The 21,995-nt window shown below is 40.9% G+C and overlaps 1 protein-coding gene across 8 annotated transcripts in view; it reads left to right on the top strand.

Annotated features, from left to right (window-relative positions):
- The first annotated feature begins 6,466 nt into the window (after positions 1 to 6,466).
- LOC138611933 (adhesion G protein-coupled receptor L2-like) overlaps positions 6,467 to 21,995 on the top strand; it is an 89,444-nt gene continuing 73,915 nt past the window's right edge. For all 8 annotated transcript variants that reach the window (XM_069685201.1, XM_069685199.1, XM_069685200.1 and 5 more), the window contains exon 1: positions 6,467 to 7,026. The gene's annotated coding sequence lies outside the window, so the exon portion shown is untranslated. The remainder of the gene's footprint in view (positions 7,027 to 21,995) is intronic.

Genomic DNA, 21,995 nt, shown 5'->3' with positions numbered 1-21,995 from the left:
CACTGATGGATGTAAACTGTAACATGACGGGTCAGTAGAGGCTAAATCTTTCTAGAAGTCATATAAGCCTAATTAAAGAAAGATTGATTTTCTATCTTCAGTATCAAGGGTAAAAATGTGACCTTCAGTCAGCGCTAAAGAGTTTTTTTTGTAAATTGAAAAAAGGCACACTTAAATATGAGTGTTTAAATTCTCACTCAAATCTTGTAGCTTGGTCTACATTATTTTTTATTAAAAATGTAGAACTACTATAACTGCCAGGTGTAATTGTTACCTTGCTAATGTTAGCTTAAACTATAATTAGCTTTAACTCTAGAGTCAGAAGTCAAAGAGGCATTTACATGTACAAACTGACAGGTGTAGCCTTAAGTGATGTTTAGCTAACGTTAGCTAAAACGAACATCAGCTGTTAGTAAAGAGTGTGAAGTAATAGAGGAAATATGACACATGAAAATGGGAAAAATGTTTTCTGATATTTGTATGAGAGGGAAATACTTTAACACTAACATGCCAACATAACATAATACACTGTATGTGCCTCAAATTACAAACATTACACTAAGCTAACATCAGGCTAAGTGTCAGCTACGTTAGCATACTAAGATAATCAAGTCATTCTAAAATGTGTGGTGTCTAAAACTTGGAAAAACACATCTGTCCACGGATGCGTATGTAAATATGAATAATAATAAATTAATTATAGATGCTTATGTTTACAATATTGCTAAAAAATATATTTTTTGAGGGGAGAAGTTAGGCTATGTGTTTCTTTGAGGTCCTACATGTTTCCTGGGAAGTGATTGTCACATTACTAAAATCACTAACACATTTCTAAGTTTTAATGAATGAACTGTATTAAGTAGGATAGTCTGAATATAGCTATTAGTTACTGAAGAAGACTAGAAGAATACACTCTAATCAATGTAATGGAATTACAAAGTTCATTTTAACCAATCCTCCTGGTCCTCATTGATTTAATTCATTGTCTTAATAGAAGAGTTCACTCAAAGCCGAGCCTCATAATCGAGTCCATCATGGGAACCGCCTATACATGACCATCAAGATCACAATTCCCACCCTTTCATGCTGGCCCATGATAACACAACTGTAGATGCTACACAATACGCTGGGAAATGGATGACGTAATGAGCTTCCTCTCAATGCAGACAGAACAGAGATTGTTACGGTCTTATGGAACAAGAGCATTTATTAAATCCCATAGAAATCCTCAGAAAACTCGGTCTAAATCCTTTGATTTTTCTGTTTTTCTCTGAATGGCTCTTCCCTTTAAGGTCTGAGATTGCCTTTGAATTTGCGGCTTTTGATCTTAATGAGTAAAACCACCAAATAATGACTCAAGACATATTTACCGCAGCATTCCCAGCTACCCACTTATTTACCACATGGATGTTTGTTGAAACAGCCCCACGTTATTACTTGAGGGGTTTTTTTTCCCATAATGTGAATGGCACATTTGAAGGGGGAACACACACAACGCATTAGAAGACCAAATCAAAGACTACGTGTCGAGGTGAAGGGACTTGCATTCTGAAACTGTGTTCTCTCTGTTGGGGTCTCTGCGGCCACGCCACAGAAACTCTACCACCCAAAAAAATTTAATCACCACTGCTTTAATCCAAAGGAACATCTGATGTTCAGATTTGTGCAGAATTTAGCCTGCTGTTTTCTTGTATTTCTGCAGATAATTCTCAGTCAGCAACGAGGGAAATTAGCAACAATTTCAAAGCAATGGCTGTCCTGTTGCAGTGAATTAGAATGTGTAATAAATACCAACTAAATAGCTTATAAAACGAATTCACACAACACAACCGCAAAGTAATTGTGTATGTTTGCTAAACAAGTTAAGACAGGAAATATGATGCAGAGGAAAGCAATAGCAATCAGGTAATGTAATGCGTATGTATGGGTGGTATTTAGACTCCCCCAGTGTTAATTAGCACAAATGGAGTTACTAAAGGCTGTGGTCATATGAGGAAGTTAAGAGAAGTATGAGTAGAGCATGATGTTTAGGCGCTGCTATAATTTCACACTGGCTTAAACTGGAGGTTTCATCAAGACCTATAATTAACAGCATGGAGCCTGTTCTTATGATAAAGTCTGATCTCTTGCTGTTAAATTTCTTTATAGCCTTTAGATGAGTCAGCAGCTAAACTGAGCCTCGCTTTTACTTCTTTTGTGCTGTTTCTTTGGGTTTTGATTGCACTTTAAATGCACGCAAGAATGACAGGCTGCAGCAGAAAAAGCAAAGCAAAGCATTTTCTGACAACTTCATCATGTTAGAGAAAGAAAAAGAAAAGAGAAAACAGAGACAAGGGCCGGCTGTGGTTATTTACATATATACTGCATTGACCAGAATGAATAAAACACATCTCTCCTGGGTCCGGTCAAGTGAAATAGAGAGTTTACACTTTCCGTAGAAGGCCATACATAAACATTGTGTCTCTAAATAAGAATATATGCCAGTGGATCAGCATCATTACATCTGCTTTCTCTCACTTCGCTTTTCTTTATTATGTAAAACTACGCCTCAGAAAACATGCAAGCTCTGCACTAATCCTCTCACTTTCCACCTGGTGAATTTGACCCAAATTCACGTTTCCCTTGTGCGGCCAGGGGGACTGTTTTTTATTGAAGCCACGTGTAACGGAGACCACTGACCCGGCTATGTACTTTGGCTCACGAGAGGAAGAGAAGAGATATTTAGGACATTAATAGTTCCAAACTTGGCGATCGAGTGTTTGTTCTTAGTCAGACGTTTCTCAGGCAAATATATCTTTTGCACCACTGAGGTAGCTCTTTTATTACAACGCTGAAAAGTAAGGATCTAAAAATAGGAGAGGTGTTGGGGAAGATTGAAAGCTCCTACTAACGGTATAATATCACGTTCAAAAGAAAGCTGCATGGGGCTGAACTTTAGAAACCAGAGGAAAATGTTACCATAAACCTGCCTCCAGCTGGGCAGATCATTTTCCTTGCAGTACATCGATTGTAGAGAAATGACAACAGAAGCTTCACATGATATTTTGAAGCCAAATGACAGAGCTCAGACAGCATATTAAAAATTGCACGCTTCCCGGGCAGAAAGGTGGCTGTGCAGAGACACCTCTGCTCACGACTAGGACACAGCTGGTGGTAGATCACGTCTCCTCGAATATTAGTTAGGTGTGCTGTTGGGGATTATGATGGGTGTAATGGTTCTAATGATAGCCTTCGAGTGAATAAATCTGAACATTATGAAATGCATTTGTATCTCCTTTTTTTGCTAGACAGAAAAGTACGTCGCCTGCAGCCGTATCCAAAGCAGTCAACAAATCATGACTGAATAATTGAGGAACTGCCGTGCACAAATATGCAGTTGTCCAGTTTGTCATTAAGATTACATCATATTTGTTCACAAATGGCAATTTAATGCTCATGTTTTGCAGCTTACAGTCAAATCCTAATGGGCTTTCAGCTCTGAAGTGTAATTTCATCGACAAAGCCAAACCATTTGCAGTCAACTCAGTTATAGTTTTGTGTTTTTGGGGAGCCAAGTCGGTTACAATTCTGGTCCCCGATCACGACCGTAAAATCAGGATTCAATTTGCCCCGTCTCTATTGGCAGCAGCGGAGGAGGCATGGTGCGCTTTCAGAATAAAGGCAGGGTCAATTCAATCAAATTTCAGTTTGCAGCAGGGACAATGTCTTCAGTTAAAGGAAGGCATCTGTTGAAACTGTGACAATACATAATATATACACATAATTATATTCTCCTATGCAATGAAAAACAGATATACAGAACTGCAGTTTGAAAAATCAATAGGCTACATCATTCCTATGTGCTCCTATGAGGTATTGTACTGTGCCTGCAGTCATGATGTTGGCCTTTAAGTGGTATTTTTATCTACTACTATAATAACATTCCTATATTGTAATAGGGCACTATGCTGTTTATAACAATGTTTGTTTTATGATACATGGAGCCTTTGTTTAGGGAAGAAATATCAGCCGCTCAACGCCATACAGCTTTAATGCAATAGTTATGACACATATATATTTACCATATACAAGTGGATTTTTATCTTTTAGCCCATTTTCTATTATGGACACTTTACATCAAAGCTAACCAATCTGCAAACCATGCCACGACTTTGGATAACGTAATGTATTCATTTATACAATTCTGGCTGCCATTGATTTCTATTCATTTCTATATAGTACAAAATCAGTTACGAGGTTCACGATGTATTAATGTATCACTGAAAAACAAACTATGTAACTCCATTAGCTATCTTGTGCTGTGAAATACACATACACACATGCGTCACATAATTGTTTGGTTGTAATTCAGTTTTATGGAACATACATTTTTTAAAAAGTCAAAAATATATATTAAATTATTTCCAAAACGTTTACCTAAACGTGTTGTTTGCTGTGATATTTTATAATTATCAGTTTGGGAGTTTATGAATTGATTTTCATAGCATATAGCAATAAATGGAAATTAATGGATTGGAAAATGTTCTGCAAAAATGTAATGCTTGTCTGGTTGTTCACACTCCCACATGTGAAACAAGTAGTCATACATACATATGGAGGTGTAGTGATAAAAATTATATTATTAAGTGAAAGACGTCCTTGTACCTTTACACAGAAAAAAATACACATTGAATTGGATGTAAAATTACATATTGGTTCTCTCACACCACTAATGTGTCTCATTTTAATTGACAAAAGGGATTTTTTTTTTTACATTTTATTACAGGGAATTATTAATTCAATAGAATGTATTCAAATATATCCTTGAGGTTTCAGGAGCATTGTGACGTCTCTTGTTCTACTGCTTCTGATGCTTTTACATGTCGACAGGAATGAAATGCAAAGGGAACACGCGCTGAACACACGGACTGAATGTTTGCACACAAGACGCAGCAGCATCTCGACATGTTTATGCAAGTATGACGCCTGTATGTATTTTCTATGCAAGGTGAAGGTTGAGGGTTAAATGCACATTGCTGTTTTGCTTCTGAGTATCTTAATGTTTAAAGCATTTTTAAGGCAATACTTTCAATACAACATTGCGTGCTGGATATATAGTATGTAACATAGCTGAACTAACTCTTCTGTTTATTCTATTTATTGGTTCCTTCCACACATATATATCTCACTCACTTACATAGCTGGCATTCTGTAGCTGCTTTCAAGCATTTTCCCCATTTTGCATATTGATTATTGTTAATTTTGCATACATACCACAGTTACATGCCTTCTAGTTATCTCTCATTAGTTAATTGTTCGTTTAGTGCAATTATAGGGCTGCAAGTTGCAACTAACAATTCATTTCTAATCAATGAATCCACCAATGTTTTGACTAATTGAGTAATTGTTACATCCATAAAATCTGAAAAAATAATTAAAAGGTTATTGAAAAAGGTCCAAGACCAAAAGTGATCCTTATAAAGAAATGCGTTTTGTCACAACGTGATAACCACAAAATATTCAGTTAATCTTGATATTAGGTGAACGAAAATCTGCTTATTCTGACAAGCGAGAAATTACATTTGGCTCCTTCACTTGATATATGAAGTACTGAAGGATTTATAGAAAATGTAAATGGTTACAGATAAATATTCTGTCAATTGTCTTATGACTAAGCTGACTAATGCTTTCATCTCCACTGTATATACAGCCTCTGTATACATCTGTTGATGATCTGATAGACGCTAGACTGGTACTTACAGATGAATGTACAGTAACATAATAGCTACACAAAGAGCTGTGCAGACCTGAGGATTTTCTTCTCTTTGGTGACATGACCCTGTTATACAGAGCACTTCTTGTTGAACCAAGTCAAATGCTTGTGATAAAAGGTGATATTATTATAACCTTGACGCTCTCTGCATTAACTACTTTATTTATGAAGCCTTTGGACTCACCTAATTAAAACAAGTTTCATGTCAGGCTCATTATTTTGTGTTTTTTATTATCACAAAACCTAATTATCCAGGTGCAAACTAGCTGCTGCCAACAATACTGAAATTCCAGTAGGATAAAAATTAGTATGCTATTTATATAAGCTACTTTCTGTAACAAGTTTTTGGTAATGAATGGCCTTGTACTTTTTTTTACACTCCTCTCCTGATTAAACAGCAAATACACCTGATTAAAACCTGCTCAACCTGGATTTGTTTCACTTCAGAAGCTTCCAGAAAATACAGCAGACTGTTTTCGCTGTAACACGTGCACGAAATCTTAACGCACGCACGAGATAAGGCTTCAATATTAGCCGTAACGTGGGCTGTCATAATTAGCACGAGGCTCCAGTCCGCGCGAGACCAGGAATCCGCTCCAGGTTTTGTGCTCCTCCCTGCACAGCCAGCTGCTGCAGAGCGGGGACCGGTGCGCCGTTTCTTCTCGCCTTGTTTGCCTCCAGTCCGGCTGTAGCTCCGACTGTCTGCACGGCGTGTGGAGGAGACGCACAGGGAACAACCGGGAGCGCTCCCAAACTAAAGAAGTCCTATCCTTCCTCTTCGGGGTGTACCTGTGGACCAGGCCGCTGGAGACCCGCACGCAGACTTGACAGTGTGGAAAGACGTGCTCGGAGTTTGATTTTGTAGCGAGACTGGGGCGCATCTCGTCTCCTTGAAGTGCTCCTTTTTTATGCAGTCTAACCGTCGGAAGGAGCCTGGGTGCACGCTCAGGAGAAGGAGGAGGAGGAGGAGGGGGGAGTAACGATTATTACTTTTGAATAGAGCCCCTCGACATGGAGCTATTCGTCCGGTCCTGGACGTGTTGGCTGGGAGAAGATCAGATACCTGCCACGGGAAACCCCACCACCACCATCCGCCCGCTGTGAGGAAAGTGGAGCATGCAGCCGAGCCCCAGCCGTCTTTGTGCGACCCGCTGCTTAGTTTCTGGGGGCCTCTTCTAAAAATCGGAGAGGAGAGCAAGAGGAGGGGGGCTCCTGGTGTTGATGTGAAATTCACACTCCATGCCGGGATCCATATTTTGGCACGGCGTACCACAGTAAGTAGCCCTTAAAAAGCGGATGTTTTGAGTCTTTCCAGGGAGATGCTGGCTTCTGCTCTGCTGGATCAATACCATTTATTTACACTCCCTGGATGTGATAAGGCAAATGTCAGAAAACGGGCCCACGGGCTCCTCCAGCAGTTTAAAACTGTTACGATAAGAGATCAATACATATTACAAATTGTATGCTTTTATTTTGTAGTGTCTGGAGACTCTGGATTTTAATGAATATGAAGTTGCTTGGCTTTAAGGGTCACATCGATGTGGATTTCAGTGTGTGTATAGCTTAGATTAAAAGCCCACTCAAAGATGCTTTCTTTTGTACGTGAAAAATGTGTGGAACTGCTTGTATTCAAGAGGATTTCAGGTGTTAAAATGAGATCGTATTCTTCTTTAGGATGAACCTTATTCAAAGAAACTCCTGGGTGTGAGTGAAAAGCCTCTTAAAAAGCCAGACAGGAGCTGATTTCTCAGATATTCGGGGATGATAATCAGCCTGAGAAGAGTGTGAAAAAGCCAAGCTCGCACAAACATCTCCACCCAGTCCAGGACACCAGGAGCTAAGTAGTTAGATGTCAGTTACTGTCTCCATTTACTTCTCCATTTTGCGGCTATAAAATAAGATCATTTCACAGAGCATGTATAATTCACAGACCTGAGGCAGCCATGTGTGATGATGGGACACACACTCACACATTTATACGCACACACACATAGACAGAGAGTTTTTACAGGCTGAGGGAGCCATATCTGATTCTCACGTGAAGCTTTTAGAGATAGGGCCGCTTAGACTTCAGAGAGAAGCCCCAGGAGAGCACGTCTGTGACAGGCTGGAATATCAACTTTAAATAACAGTTACACATAATCCATACTGTCAATGCCAAATCAGGGGAGTGCTGCAACATTATATAAGCCATACTGACAAGTTGGGGAACAGAGAGCTACCCAGGCGTTTACTTATATAACAGCTTTCATGCAGAGAAGTATGGATGATGAGCTTTTTCAAAAAAATGTACAAAATAAAAGCACGCCAAAGCATCGTTCCTGTCAGGTTTTTGAACAAAGGAAGCCGCAACATTATATAATCCATATGCAGAGTGTGAGGAATTGACTTGACTGAGAATATGTGGCTATGGCGGAGAAGTTTGCAGCCATTTTGGAGGACTAGACAAAGAAAATAAAAGTCGCCCCGGCTGGGATGATGCTGAATGTGGCTGTATGACACTGCCATGCCCTGTTCTGGGGGATTAAAAAGGTCATTTAAACCTCTCTGCCAATGAGGCAAGGGAAGGGAAGTTTTTGTTAATGTAGCCCACATGTTGGGCTTCACATCAGGCTCATTTTATGGAGGATTTCTTGATTTCTTCAAACAAAGCTCGGGCAGTGGATTGTAGGAATCCAAAAAAAAAAAAAGATGTAGAGGGGAACAAATGCTCTGTTGCCTCTTTCTCTCCACTCCCCTCCTCCTCCTCCTCTTCTTCTTCCTCCTGCTCTCCACCCTCTCTACCTTCACCCCCTGTCTCTGTCTCTCTCTCCCTCTCACCCACCCGCCCCAGACGTGCCGGTTGGGTCCATTTGTCTGTGTTGTCTTGGGAGGAAGTGCCATCTCATCTCACATTGCGCAAATGGCTTCAATGCATGCTAGTGTGAATTCTAGCGGGTTTTTGTAACTGCCAATTTCCATATCAAAGTGTCTGCATTTCAATAGGGAGAACTTGAGCTACCAGCCCCCTTTCCTCTGAGCAGTTTTGTTCTGATAGAGTGTTGCTGCCTCTGCTGCTGGTGGTGGAGGAGGTTTCTGACGAGATGGCTGGACACTGCAGTGGGTTTTGTGTGTGTGTGTGTGTGTGTGTGTGAGGAGCGAGTGTTAGAAACAGATTCAGTGTGGATTCGGAGAATTTGTTGGCCATAAACTCGCACCAAAAGCCACAAATTTAGCAGACAATTTGGGCGCCGTTCAGAGACGCGGTCATGTTAGAGGGAACTATTTTTTCTTGTATTTCTCAAACATCAAAGAAGGTCTTCATTTTATTTTGAAGGGGAAATCAAGAGAAGAAAAAGAAGCATAAATAACTTATGTCGAGAAGTTGTCCACATTTATCTGCACTTAAAATGACTCCAAGCACTTTCTTGCTAAACAAACGTTGAGTGTGGATGTAAAGGCGCAGAGTTTTCCAGCTCTGCGAGAGACTCGCGGTGTCTGATTGTTTTTCTGTCGCAGAGATAATATTTATTTCCCATTCTGTGCAGCTGTTGTTTGTCAGAGAAAGAATGCGGCAAGACGCTGTTTATTTTGATGGATTTTTTCTGTTATTTTTTCTCCTTTGTCTCGCTACACATGGCATCAAGTTCTCTGCAATTTTTATGCAACTTTAATAGAGGAAAAAGAAACAAAATGTGCTTTCTTGCTTTTATGCATGCCCTTACTTTGAAAGGAGGCTCAGTGCAGGTTAATAGTGAAAGAAAGTGCAGCATGTTTTTACACAGAGACAGAGTGTGTAAATGGCTCTGTGGCCCCTTCATGGTCATCCTGCTCCTTGGTAATAACAGAACCCAACTTCTCCTCTACCTGCTGGAGAAGAAAAGAAGTTCTTCTTCTTCTTCTTTCCTTTTATTTGGACTAAATGTTATATAAAAACTTGAAAGAGTGTGAGTTTTAAACCCCGGAAAGCAGGAAGGAGAAGACTTCACCTGCCATCTTCACTCATGGCGCCCGGGTTTGACAGCTGTCTTGTTCAATTCCTCTCACACGCTCGCTGTGAAATGTTGAACAAACAAACGGACAAAGAGCAAGAGAGAGAGGGAAGAAAGGAGGATGAATAATGTTAGATGAGAGGGATTTGATTGTATTGAAGGAGAAATACCCATTACATCACTTACACATAATCAATTTATGATGTTCAGCGCCATCTCTGCTGATTGATCTACTTCTTCTTCCCTTGTTGTACCGACTTCACCCTTCTTCTTCTGCTGTTAGTGATTTCCTATGTTTCCTACCACGACTTCAGAGAGAAAGCCCAGAGAACAGCGCTCCCTGCATTGTATATGTGTAGGAGGAGAGGGCAGGGGCGATATAGCGAGTGTAGTAAGTTTGTCGAGTCAAGAAAAAAGTGAGAGTTGAGTGGGATCCTCGCTGCGGTGAGCAGAGCCGAGCCTGGTTGTTGGAATTATTAAAAAGCAGCTGAGGAGGAGGAGAGGTACATGCATTCTGCTCTGTTGAGGGTGCTGTCGGTGGAGAAATTGGCACCAGTGCTCCTTCTAACATGGATTTCTTCCTGGGTTAGTGTAGCTGCAAAATGGTCCAGAGTCTAGAACTGACTCTGAGGCGTTGAAGAGAAAACACAGAACAGAAGAGGGCATTTTGTTTCTTTAACAAAGTGCTTCAGGGGTGAGTTTCTCGTTGGCTGCAGAAGCCATATCGTAGCTATTTTGCGGCTCGCCTTTAAAAATAAAGAGACAGACGAGTGGAAGGAATGATTATGCGTTCGGGTAGTTACCCCGATGGATGGATATATGGTCTCTCGCTCCTTGTCACTGACAAAATACATCTTAGGGGGGAGAAATAGTCTCCCATACTACCACCTCCTGCGTTTAAAATGACAGTTAACTTTCCCCCACTGCTTTAAAATGGATGTTTAATGATCAACAGAGGCTCTTGCAGTCACGCTGGCTGTGCTCGCACTCATTGCCGAGCCTCTGCAAAGAGAAAAAAAAGCTCCCCCTTTGGTGTTGTTAAAGGACGCTCAAAAGGGAAGCTGCTTTCTTGAGTGATGGATCATCAGAGGTCTCTTTGGGGGTGTGTGTTAACCCCTTCAGTGTGTGCAGATCTCCCCGGTTGGGGAGCCGTCGACGGCGTGTGATGGATGTGTCCCGGGTCTTTAGGCACCATATATCAGAAGATTAGCACTGACCTGTGAGTTGTCTGGGCCGCCCTCGGAGCTTCTTCTCCGACACTGGCTGGCATTAGCATACGAGGACGCTGCTCCGTCTCAGGGGGATACAAAGATAGTGTGCTTTATTTGGTGCTGTCATAGAATAGGTCACAGGAAGTGTGCAGATTAAAGGCTGAAGGCTTTGTCTTGGTATTAGGTGCGTCTGACAGGTCATCTGTCTTCAGCTGAGGAAATGCTCCTCTCTTTCTCAAATTCCTAAATAGTATCATATAATTATCCCAGGAATGGAGGCTCAGGCCATGCATGGCTGCAGAAAAATCTCCCCCTGTCCTCTTTCATGGTATTCAGGAATCACATAAAAATGTAAATCACTCGCCTGATGCGGTGTAACATTGTTATTTCTCTTTCTGCATTCAAACAGGGGACATTAGAACAGGTATACACCCAGGCCTGTGTTTGATTTTCCAGCTGAGTAATCTGCAGGCTCTTCACATGTGAAAGACAGCATGACTTCTTCCATTAAATGCTTTCACATTAAAAGCACAGGCACATTTGTTCCCTCAGAAATCAGTTGTTCGGTGTATCAAGCGGCTAAATTATAAAGCTACAGTGTTTTTCCTTTGTGAAATCCTTCCGTACTTGTGCTCTTGTTGAGTGCATTTTCAGTCCAACACTTGCATCTCACCTCCCACTGCACTGCTGCCATTAGTCTTCATGTACAGTAAGAATACATCAATGCTAATTCTCCCTTTCGAAAAAGAGGCATGCTGTCACCTTTAGCCTGCTACTTCTAATGGCTACTTGATGCCTAAGTGATGTCACTGGGCGCCGTGCAATGAAGCCAATGTGTTTTCAAGGTGACGAGATATTGTCAAAGCCCTTGAATGTTTCCCTGGCTTTGATTGGCAGGCGTTGTCACAGACAATGAGAAACGGTGGGAGTCACACAGCAAACAGAATCTATTACCCAGAATGGCGAGGCGTGCTTTCACAATGTGTCAGTGCAGTCAGCCATCTTGCTCCCTCCGTGTCTGTGGAAGAGTCCCTCCTCGGCTGCGGCGAGGGAGCGGCTTTCAAGTTTAATTTTGGTGGCTGCCAAAAGTAATGTCACTGATGTTTTATAGGTGGTTTCATACGATGATGAATTATCATGTAAAGACAAAAACATCTCAGCGCTCATCAACAGAGGCGTGTAATCCGTTTTAGGATCACTGGCAGTCAACATTTAAGAAAAAGAGGCAAGTGTTGCAACGTAAATGACATCCTGGCATGAAAAAGCAGCCGAGACAGGACTCCAGAATTCAGCTGCGCCCTTTCTTGTGCTGATTTCAAAAGCGTCCTTAAAAACAGAGAGAGAGAGAGAGAGAGAGAAGGAGGCTTGTTGTTGATCATCCAAGCAAATCAGATCTTGATATTTGAAGAGTGAAGTTGTGATTGCTAATCACTCCACTGCTGAGTTTTAATTAGGAGACTCATGAGCGTTATGTCATTCCTCTGCAGAGCATCCGACCAACTTTACAGAACAAACAATTAGCTTTCTTAACTGTTAGCGCTACAAACACAAGCCTTTTTATGCTATACGTTTATGAATATTTCATTGTATGTAGCTGCGTTGATTAAAAATACTGCAGCATGATCGTGTTTCATGTGTGCTTCATTATCTTAAATCAGATCTTGACCTTATTAAGGGATAAAAGAAGGCTTATTATGAGCACAGCGGCCGTGCGTGGACACTTTTTTCCAGCAGCCTGACTCTAATCTTGAACTGTTTTCTAGGAGATGGTGCTGTAATTCGGACGGAGCTTATTTTCAATGGACAGGTTTCTCTGCTGTGCTCCTAAGACCTTTGTTAGGACATTTTAATTACAGCAGAGCTGGATGTAATTGATCCAGGCTTAGAGGGATTTCACCGTCAATGAGAATGAGCCTGGGCGTTAATACAGCCGAGCAAACGCTTCCACCTCTGTGCTGCACTCTTTCACTCTCACACACACACACACACACATATAGGGGGAGATGTGTCTTTCTCGTTGACTTTCCCTTAATGCAGCGCGGCGTCTGTCTGTCCGGTGTAATGGTTAAATCAGCCTCACAGCACCGCTGCAGACGCCTCTCCCTCTTGCCTGCACTTTAACATATTTTCGCCACCTCCAGTGTCCTCTTACGGGGGCGCTTTCTTCATGCTTCCGTGTTGTCACCCAAAATCCTAAAATTTTTATAAGGCTGTTAGATAATGCTTCCCGATGAGAGTGAATTATTGATGGTCTTGTTCGTATGAGTGGGACAGGGCAGGCTTTTAACTCTCTGAGCTGCTGGGACTCTTATCCTGTAACTATGGGACACGGCACAAACACCCAAAGGAATGATGTACTGGAGGAGAGGGAAGAAAAAACGAAGGCGAGGGGGCTGAAAATAAAATAAAAGAAGCATGCATCCTTTACAATAGTGTTGTGCTAAGCCACAGCACAAGGGGAACTTGGCAGCGGAGGAAAGCGTTGCATCTACAGAAGCCTCGTCTTTGTTTTTGAAGCGCTGAGGATGGTATGGTGGCTGTGTGTTTGTTGCTTATATTTGTTGGTTTTTACGGGAGCACACACAGAACTCTGGCTTTGCTGCTTTTATTTTGTAGGAACAAATGTTTCAAGTTAGGTACGTTTGTTAACACGGGGTGCTCAGATGTGCTGCGAAGCTGTCAGGTGGAGAACAAAATGAGATAAGTCACCCGAGCTGAACTGATTAAGTGAGTAGAAAATGTTAATCAGAATCCATTTTGATGAGGTTGATTTTCAAGTCAAAAACATTCTCCAGTTTCTGAATGTATATTTTTGCTTTTCTCTGTGTTGTGTCATTACAAACTGTACATATAGGAGGTTTCTGATGTTTAATAGACTATCAAGACTAATAGATGTCTCTTGTCGCAGGCCTCATAGGAGTTAACTGGTGGGAGGGTGCAGAAAACTCACAGTTAAAGTGGTTTTCTTCGACTGTTTTGTCAAAAGCACCTTTCAGAAAACTTCTAAAATTGAGCTTTTTATATGAAGTCTTAAATCCTTGGTCCAAGGTAGAATAAACCATATTCGGACACTTCTTGCACACACAGAACCACACGGCCAAGAGTCAAATCCGCTTTTTATCAGCGAAATGGAGGTTTGAGCTTCCTCCCTGACCCTGGATGACAAACTGTGAAATATTCTGCAAACACACAATGATCACCTGCATTTCCAGGCATCGCTGAGTTTCAGTAAAATCAGTCATAACTGCTAGATGTACACCCGCACGCCCTGACAGCTGTCCTGTTCTTATAGCACGCACTTTCATCATTGTTCCAATTCATCCGCTCTGCACTCTCGTATGGCCCTCCAGTTTGCATCACAATGGAGCGAGCAGAACAAACTCTTGGAAATGCTGGTAAAGCGTATAATTTGGCACGCAAAAATTCAGCCGTATTGTCCTTTGAGCAACACTTTCAGTTCCATTCTACCATTTATTTAGAGATGTGGAAGTTTCTCAGTCAAAAACACAACATTTGGCCGAGTAAACAATCTGTCTTCTGTCAGAACGTAACAGATTTTGGGCATTTAAGACATAAAGTCTGGCCAAATGTGCATTCCAAGATTGGAGCTAAATTTCTGGAAACTTATCTAGTTGTTTAGAAGCTACGTTGTGTAATTATGTTGTATTTTTGTCCGCTCTGACATGTTAAAGCTTAGGTTGCATCCATGAAGGAAGACACATTCTAAACCCACCAGTCAACCTGACGTTACCCATCTCTCCAAATCACATGCGAGTGGTTTACAGCTGAATCAGGAGGAGTCAGTCTTAAATAATAACCCCCGAGACTGTCACAGTGAAGACAGGAAGAGAAAAGAAAAGTAATTATGTACAAGGAAACACGAAAAACAAGTCCAACCGGTTCCCATTTCCCAGTGGAAATGCTGCAGATTGATGCCTGTGTCGTGTTTCTAAAGGAACAGACAGAGTCTCCGGACAAATAAATAGAAACCATTTCTGAAAAAAATTTGGATTGAAAACAAGCATGAAACACGCCCAGGCCTAAAGCGCGTGTATGCATATTAAGTGCATGGCTCATTTCCAACTCAATACAGCCAAATGGTAGAGCTGGGCGACATGGCTAAAGGATATTAGCTTAATATTTTTAGGCTTTGGAGGAAAAAACTGCATCTTTCCAAGAGGATTTTTCTAATTAGACTTGTGATTCAGAGTAATCGGCCTGTAATAAATGCCATTGCATTTTAACAAGCCAGTACAAACATGTTTTCATTTAAGATTATAAAGCATTTTTAATCATGTTTGGACTAATTGAATTAAAATGTAAAGCACAGAATCAGGTTCTGTGTCCAAGACGGTCCCTCCAGGATGTGTGGGAGATGTTTGTGATTAACAACCAGAAACACTGGAACCAGAACGCGGAGCACATCTGTGAAATGATGTCTTTATGTTCTCCGTGTTCCCATATTTCCCCAATCAGAGTACACACTGATATAAACTGCCACAACTAACGGGCCTGTTTTTCTCTTTTAACTCATTTTTTTATGAAAATGATCTGAATTATTACCATGATGCAACCATCAGTTCCAAACAGAAATCACATAACTGCAGATGCAGCATCAGAAATTTCATTACAAAAATAATGGCAACCGAGTGAAAGGTTTTGTTGATTTGTTGAGTACCAAACAAGAACTTTTGCATCTTTCAAGCTGCATTTTTTAATTATTTTTATTATATAATATTTGGCCTTTTTGCCTTTATTTTGACGATACAGTGGATAGAGTCGGAAATGAGGAAAGAGAGAAGGTGGGGATGACATGCAGCAAAGGGCCGAGGGTCGGAGTTGAACCTGGGGTGCTGCATCCAGGGCTGTGCCTCTGTACGCAGGGGCACAAGCTATAACCGCTGAGCTAATCCGGAGCTCCCGCATTTTGATTAAAATTCTACATTTACTATGAAGAAAGTCACTCTTAGTGATGTTTTAGCGTCTTTCAGCTCATGGTTTTGGTTTAGCAGGCCTCAACATTACTGTTTGGTTCACACTCACCACTCTCTTAACATCATTTTCAGATGACAGGCAGCAGTTTTCAGCTTTGGAAGCCTACAGTACCCAAGCTGCACAGCATTGTATGGCATGCAGGCCCAGATACTTCCCTCAGGAGTTGGTGGAGACCAAAACAGAGACAAAACAATCAGGACGACTACAACAGGACGGCTAACGTTGCTCTGATTCTCTTCGATTTGGTGACATGTCCACTTAGCCTTTTTTTGGTTGTAATATAAGGGATGTTCAGTTTGTTGTGTTCAGGGCCACTGTATTGAATTTGCAAATAACTGGTACCAAAAAGGTGTGAAGAAAGCTGTTTAACACAATAATCCATGGTCAGACTCGTTGCATTTGAAGTACACACACAAAACCATTTAAATCTGTAGCCAAGACACAAACATGCTGGTTTAAGAAGCAAGAAACTGAAAAAACAAGCTGATATTAAACATTTCATGCACCTTTTTCTTCGTTCCGATGAGTTAACCTACAGAAAAAACCCCAACAAGCCCGTAAAACATGGTGGTGGGTCCATAATAGCATTGGCAGCCATCTCGCGGGACTCATTAGGACTGCCGATTGCTCCGCACAGTCGTGTAATAGCCAAAGTATATGAGGCAATTTTATAGGACTACTGTAGCTGTACCGTGTTTTGCAGTGGTTTCTTGAATTAAAACAAATTCCTGGTGTGGTTTTTCCCCCAGTCACCAGATCTAAAACATTATTTAACATGTAGGGAAACCCCGCGGAGCAAAGTATGGAGTCGACTTCCGTCTCCTTTCACTCTCACAGACCGGAGACTTAACTGCTCTGAGGAAATTCCACACTTCAGGACTAGAAGCTGTACTTAACTCTTGTAAGGGTCTTTTATTTATGTAGCCTTAATATAGTAAAATGTTTCTCTCACTGTAGGTTTTCCACATTGATTTTTATGTGTTGTATTAGTGAAAAAAAGTCATATATTGACCTCAGTGAACTCTGTTGTGGTATGTTGTCGTGCTGTTTTACTATATTCTAAACATTTACAATCAAGTTGTAACTGAAGACCAATAAAATGAGCAGCTGAACTTCTTGTTTTACACGTGGAAAGCCTCACGCATTACATTGTAACACAATTAATTAATTTTAAGTAAAATGTAATAATAGAGCGGCTGCAGCTAACGATCATTTTCATTAGTGGTGAATTTGAGATTATTTTCCTGTTTAACCAATCAGTAAATTGTTATAAATAATGATCACAATTACCCAGAATTCAATTTGGTAGCTTGTTATGTCGGACCAACAGTCCAAAACTGAAAAAATAGTCCGTCTGCAATGATGTGAAATAAAACAGATGTTAATAAAAATTGCATAAATTATTCAATGTTTTGATGTTAATTTATCAGCTCATTTTACATTATTATAAACAAACAGACTCACAAAAAAGTGTGCAATTTAACACTTTGGCGCAGGACGTGTGTGTGTTTTATAACTTCACACAAACCACAAAGTGTCCCTCCATGATTTTGTGTAAAAATCCAATATTGTCACTTTGCCCCTGAGTGCACATTAGAGCCCCGAGTGAATGCACGTCAGTCACGAGAGACGCCGAGTGAAAGGAGACCACACAAACAGCCCGCAGTTAGAATGCAGCACGTGTGCTGACCACGCAGAGGTAATGCAAAGCAGGCCCTAAAACGTGCTTTAAGTTGGACCGAACTTTACGTTGAATCCACAATACAGGGAGGTGATGAAACACGTGAGGATGGATCTGCGATGCGTGAAGTTGTCATTGTGGCACAACAGTCACTGCATTTAATAGTTTCCAGCTGAAAGAAGCCATATCACTTTAAATAGCTGCTACAATCAATAGGAAGATGCACCGAGCATGAAGTGTAAATCAGGATGGTCGGAGAGGCAGAGCAGCTTGTTTGAGGGATGTAAAATGTCAGGTTCACAGTTAATGTTCTTCAGATAACGTCTCACAGTGCCTGACATCACAGCTTAAATAACAAGAAGGAAGTGGAGATGCTTGTAGGACTGGCAGAGAAGTTCTGTCTCGTAGGTGTAACATGAGTTTTGTCCAAAGCTTACATGAGTGGGAACAAGTTTTTAATGTTTTAGAAATGTGTGTTAAGAAATGACTGAACGAGTGAGCGTCTTCTTGATGACAATTTAGATGTAAAATAGTTCGACCCACTTTTATAATTTCACTCTCACAGCCTGTGTGGCTTTCTCCCTTCTACAGGCTACCTCCCTGCCAGGCGTGGACAATTGATTTCAAGAACGATTTTGGCTTTTGTTTTGCATGTTGCTCTCATTTTCAAGTTATTGATCAAGGACACTGTTTATAATGCATCCGCCTACCCATCCAAATCTCAGAGACATTAAAGAATAACCAGGGCTATCATAGTCTTTCTTGCACAAGACATGTACCTAATTGGCTCTGTTAGCATCCAGGGCTTCAAGTAACTGGTGAACACTTTGGATAAGTGCTACATAATGCCGTTTTGTCACCATTTCCCCAGAGTTGCACTGCCTTCCCTGATGTTTTCATGTAAAATCCTTGTGATCTGAGTATCACCTTAATAATGGTGTTCAGGATTGTTGACATAATTGTGCATACCAACTCCTTACACTCTTATTGGTGGCGGTTGTCCTGTAGCCTTAGAGGAGACTACTTAAAGAGGGGTATTATGCTAATTTAAAGCTTCATACTTCACTCTGTGATACCTGTGGAGTAGCTTAGCATAATTTACTGTTTAAAAAACTCATAATTTTTCTCACACTGGTGCTCTGTGCAGGCCCTCATACAGCCTCTGCCTGAAACCACTCAGTCAGGTCTGTCCCTTTAACAAACCCCGCCCCTACAAGCCCACTTCCTTCTGATTGGCCAGCTCTCGTCACAAAGTGACATCACAAAGTGCAGCGTGTGGAAAAAACTGTTAAAACTGGTGTTCACAGCAGCCTGCAGACTGAGCTGAGACACCTGGGGATTACTCCAACATACTTTAACCTACAGATTTGAAACTTCACCCACATTTAGTCTGGACATCCAACATTGTAACATTACATATATATGTCTTAAAATGTGAAGTAGCATAATACCCCCTCTCTTTAAGACTGGAAATATACAGCAAACTGATCTGTGAAAATGTATTTTTATTTCTGCCATCATCAACATAATCTTAAAATTGCAGATTGTAGAAATAATGTTGGAATTTACACAATATTGAAATTCTCAAAAGAACACTACAAATTGCAAAAGCGTGATATAAATAGATATATAGTGAATATACACTGTGTAGCACCCCTAACTTCATATGCACTTATAATTCAAAATTAGTTATACTTTGCTTCTCTCCAGCCTTAATCGTGTTTGCTCAATTTGCATATATTTCTTCGTAAAAACAAACTCCTCTTTGCTGTTGGCAACAAACATGTCCCTTTGTCATTGTACCACTTTGTCATAAGCCCCATTTGGATGGGATTAGTTTTACGAGGGGAGGAAGGGGATCAAATGTAATCGAAAATGGAGCATGTCTGTAAATTTTTTTGCCCCCCATCTGAATCTAGCCCCGTCAGTGACTTGTGCGGATTTTAGCGGCCCGGCTAAAATCTGTGACCTCCTGCTCCTCCGCGGAAATAAACCTCTGATAAAACCTCAGCTAGTCCCCGCTGAACTGACAACCCGGAGATAGTTTGCAAATAGTGTGTCATTTCCTTTGGGGAGAGAGAGGCTCTGCACATATTTCAGCTTTTATTCCCAAATGTGAGATCACTCGGCGCCAGATGCAACATTTCTGCTTTCGGTCATTGTTTGAACAAGTTGCTGTCAGCTGCGGAAATGATGTTTGATTATTATGATACATTTGTGGTGCTATGGCAGCACATGAATGGAGTTCTGTAATACTGGAGACAGATTACACAGAGTATCCGTGCCTGCATGTTGTTCATTAATATCACAGATGTTCTGTATTAACAGTTACTTTAGCTGAAAACTAATCCGGACTGAATGGGGCTATAGTGTGTAAAAATCTAACATTGTGTCGATGTATTTTCCCCCCACAAGGTGTGAACACAAACACATCACCTGCTGGAAACCTGTGTGAAGGAATGAATGAATTTGTTGTGTGCGTGTTGTGAGGTGTGGGGGGCGATGTTGCCAGGCCAATCATGGCGTCTCTGTGTGTTTAAAAAAAAGTGTTTAAATGCTGCAGCGAGCTGGAGGTGAGCAGTGTGTGCGTGGGCGTGTTTGTGTGGATAAAGAGCAGGCAGGGGAGTGCTAGAATTATGCGTGGAGGAGGCGAGAAGTGAGGCTGTCAGTACATTTATGAAAAGACTGATTGAAGGAGAAGCCTCTCTTTTCCGTGTCAGCGTCAAGCTGCTCGGTGCTCCTCTCTGGTGACCCCACTGCTTAACCAACTGCTCCGAGGTCAGCCTATTCATTTCAAAGCCATGCCCGGCAGGAACGGCAAATATTAGAGAATGAAAGAGACAATTTAAGTCTTTTTTCCCAATAGATTTTTACATTTGTAGTTGCAGAAAACAGTTGGCTCCGTACGCCCGAGTAACCTTCACAAAATGGTCAGGCAGAAAATATATAATGTGTGTTTCACTATAACATTTCTGCTGCAAGCGATCACTTTAAGTATATCAAGACCAGAAGGAAAGACCAGTAAAACTGGCTGGTTTTATCTTTTAAAATGTTCACATTTTTTTGATTTTTCTTGTGAATATTTTGGGGTTTGGAAGGTTTGGGTTGGACACTGTGAGATTATGAGAAATCTTTTTTTTTCTTTTTGTATTTGTAGCCTTTTTCTGTTTGCAGCGTTTTCGTATTTGTAGCGTTTTTGTGTTTGTAGCATTTTTCTGATGGCAGCGTTTTTGTATTTGAAGCGTTTTTGTGTTTGTAGCATTTTTGTGATTGCAGCGTTTTTGTATTTGAAGCGTTTTTGTGTTTGTAGCATTTTTGTGATTGCAGCGGTTATCTGTTTGCAGCGTTTTTCTGTTTAGCTTTTTTCTGTTTAGCGTTTTTCTGTTAGCAACGTTTTTCTGTTCGGCATTTTTCTATGTAGCGTTTTTCTGTTTCTGTTTTCCTGTATTTTTGTTCTGTTTGCAGCATTTTTGTATTTGCATTTGTTTTCTTAAGTTGTGCATTGAGCCGTTATATGTTTTTGGTTTTTTGTTGATCAATCCGTTTTTTTTTCACAATAAATCAATTACTTTCACAATAAATGTGAGACATTTTTAGAACATGTCAATCAGTGTTTTCTAAAGCTCAAGGTTGCATCCTCCATTGAATTGCTTTGTCCAAAAAGATTCAGTTAACTGTCATAGAGGAGTAGAGAAATCAGAAAATATTCAGATTTTAGAAGCTGGAGTCAAAGAATTTTGATTATTTCACACTAAATGATCAATTATCAAAATATTTGGAAATTTCTGTAATAGATAAACACTTACTGGTGAATTGCAGCTCTATTTCTGCTACTACCATAGACAGAAAGATCCACTTTTCGCCTCTATGGAAGCGTCTGCTCCTCCACACTGCTCCTTTTTGAAGACTACACATCTCCCTCTCCTCTCTAAGCTTGACACTAACCTGGTTGTTCAGTCTGGGTCGTCTTTGTTCTCTTCACTTTACTAAGCTCCTGTGCTCGCCCCTCTCTGTTTCACTCTGTCCATCTGCCCGCTGGCACTCTATCTTATCTGCTGCCTCAATCATTTGGCCAGGAGCCGCTGAACACACCAACTGTTGTGTGCTTTCAATAAAATAGTGAAGCATTGCACCTTTCAGTGGGCTTTCTGTTCGGGCTTTTAGAGGTGAACTGAGGATTTCAGTCTTTCAGATGTCGTCTTTTAATGTAGAGCTGTTTATACCCAAGACAAAACAAGCATGAAAGCTGCAGTTTAAGTGCCTTGAATTAGAGATGTGCATGTTACAGTGTTACAGGAACTTATTCTGACCTCTGTAAACAGAAAACAGAAGGTGTAAGAAGTCCTCTGATGTTTTAACTATCATAACACCTGGTGACAAATACA

The sequence above is a fragment of the Semicossyphus pulcher genome, unplaced genomic scaffold, assembly GCF_022749685.1.
Source record: "Semicossyphus pulcher isolate SPU_LCO1_2020_fin unplaced genomic scaffold, fSemPul1.0.p SCAF_7, whole genome shotgun sequence".
NCBI lineage: Eukaryota > Metazoa > Chordata > Actinopteri > Labriformes > Labridae > Semicossyphus > Semicossyphus pulcher.
This window is presented reverse-complemented; position numbering and strand designations above follow the sequence as displayed.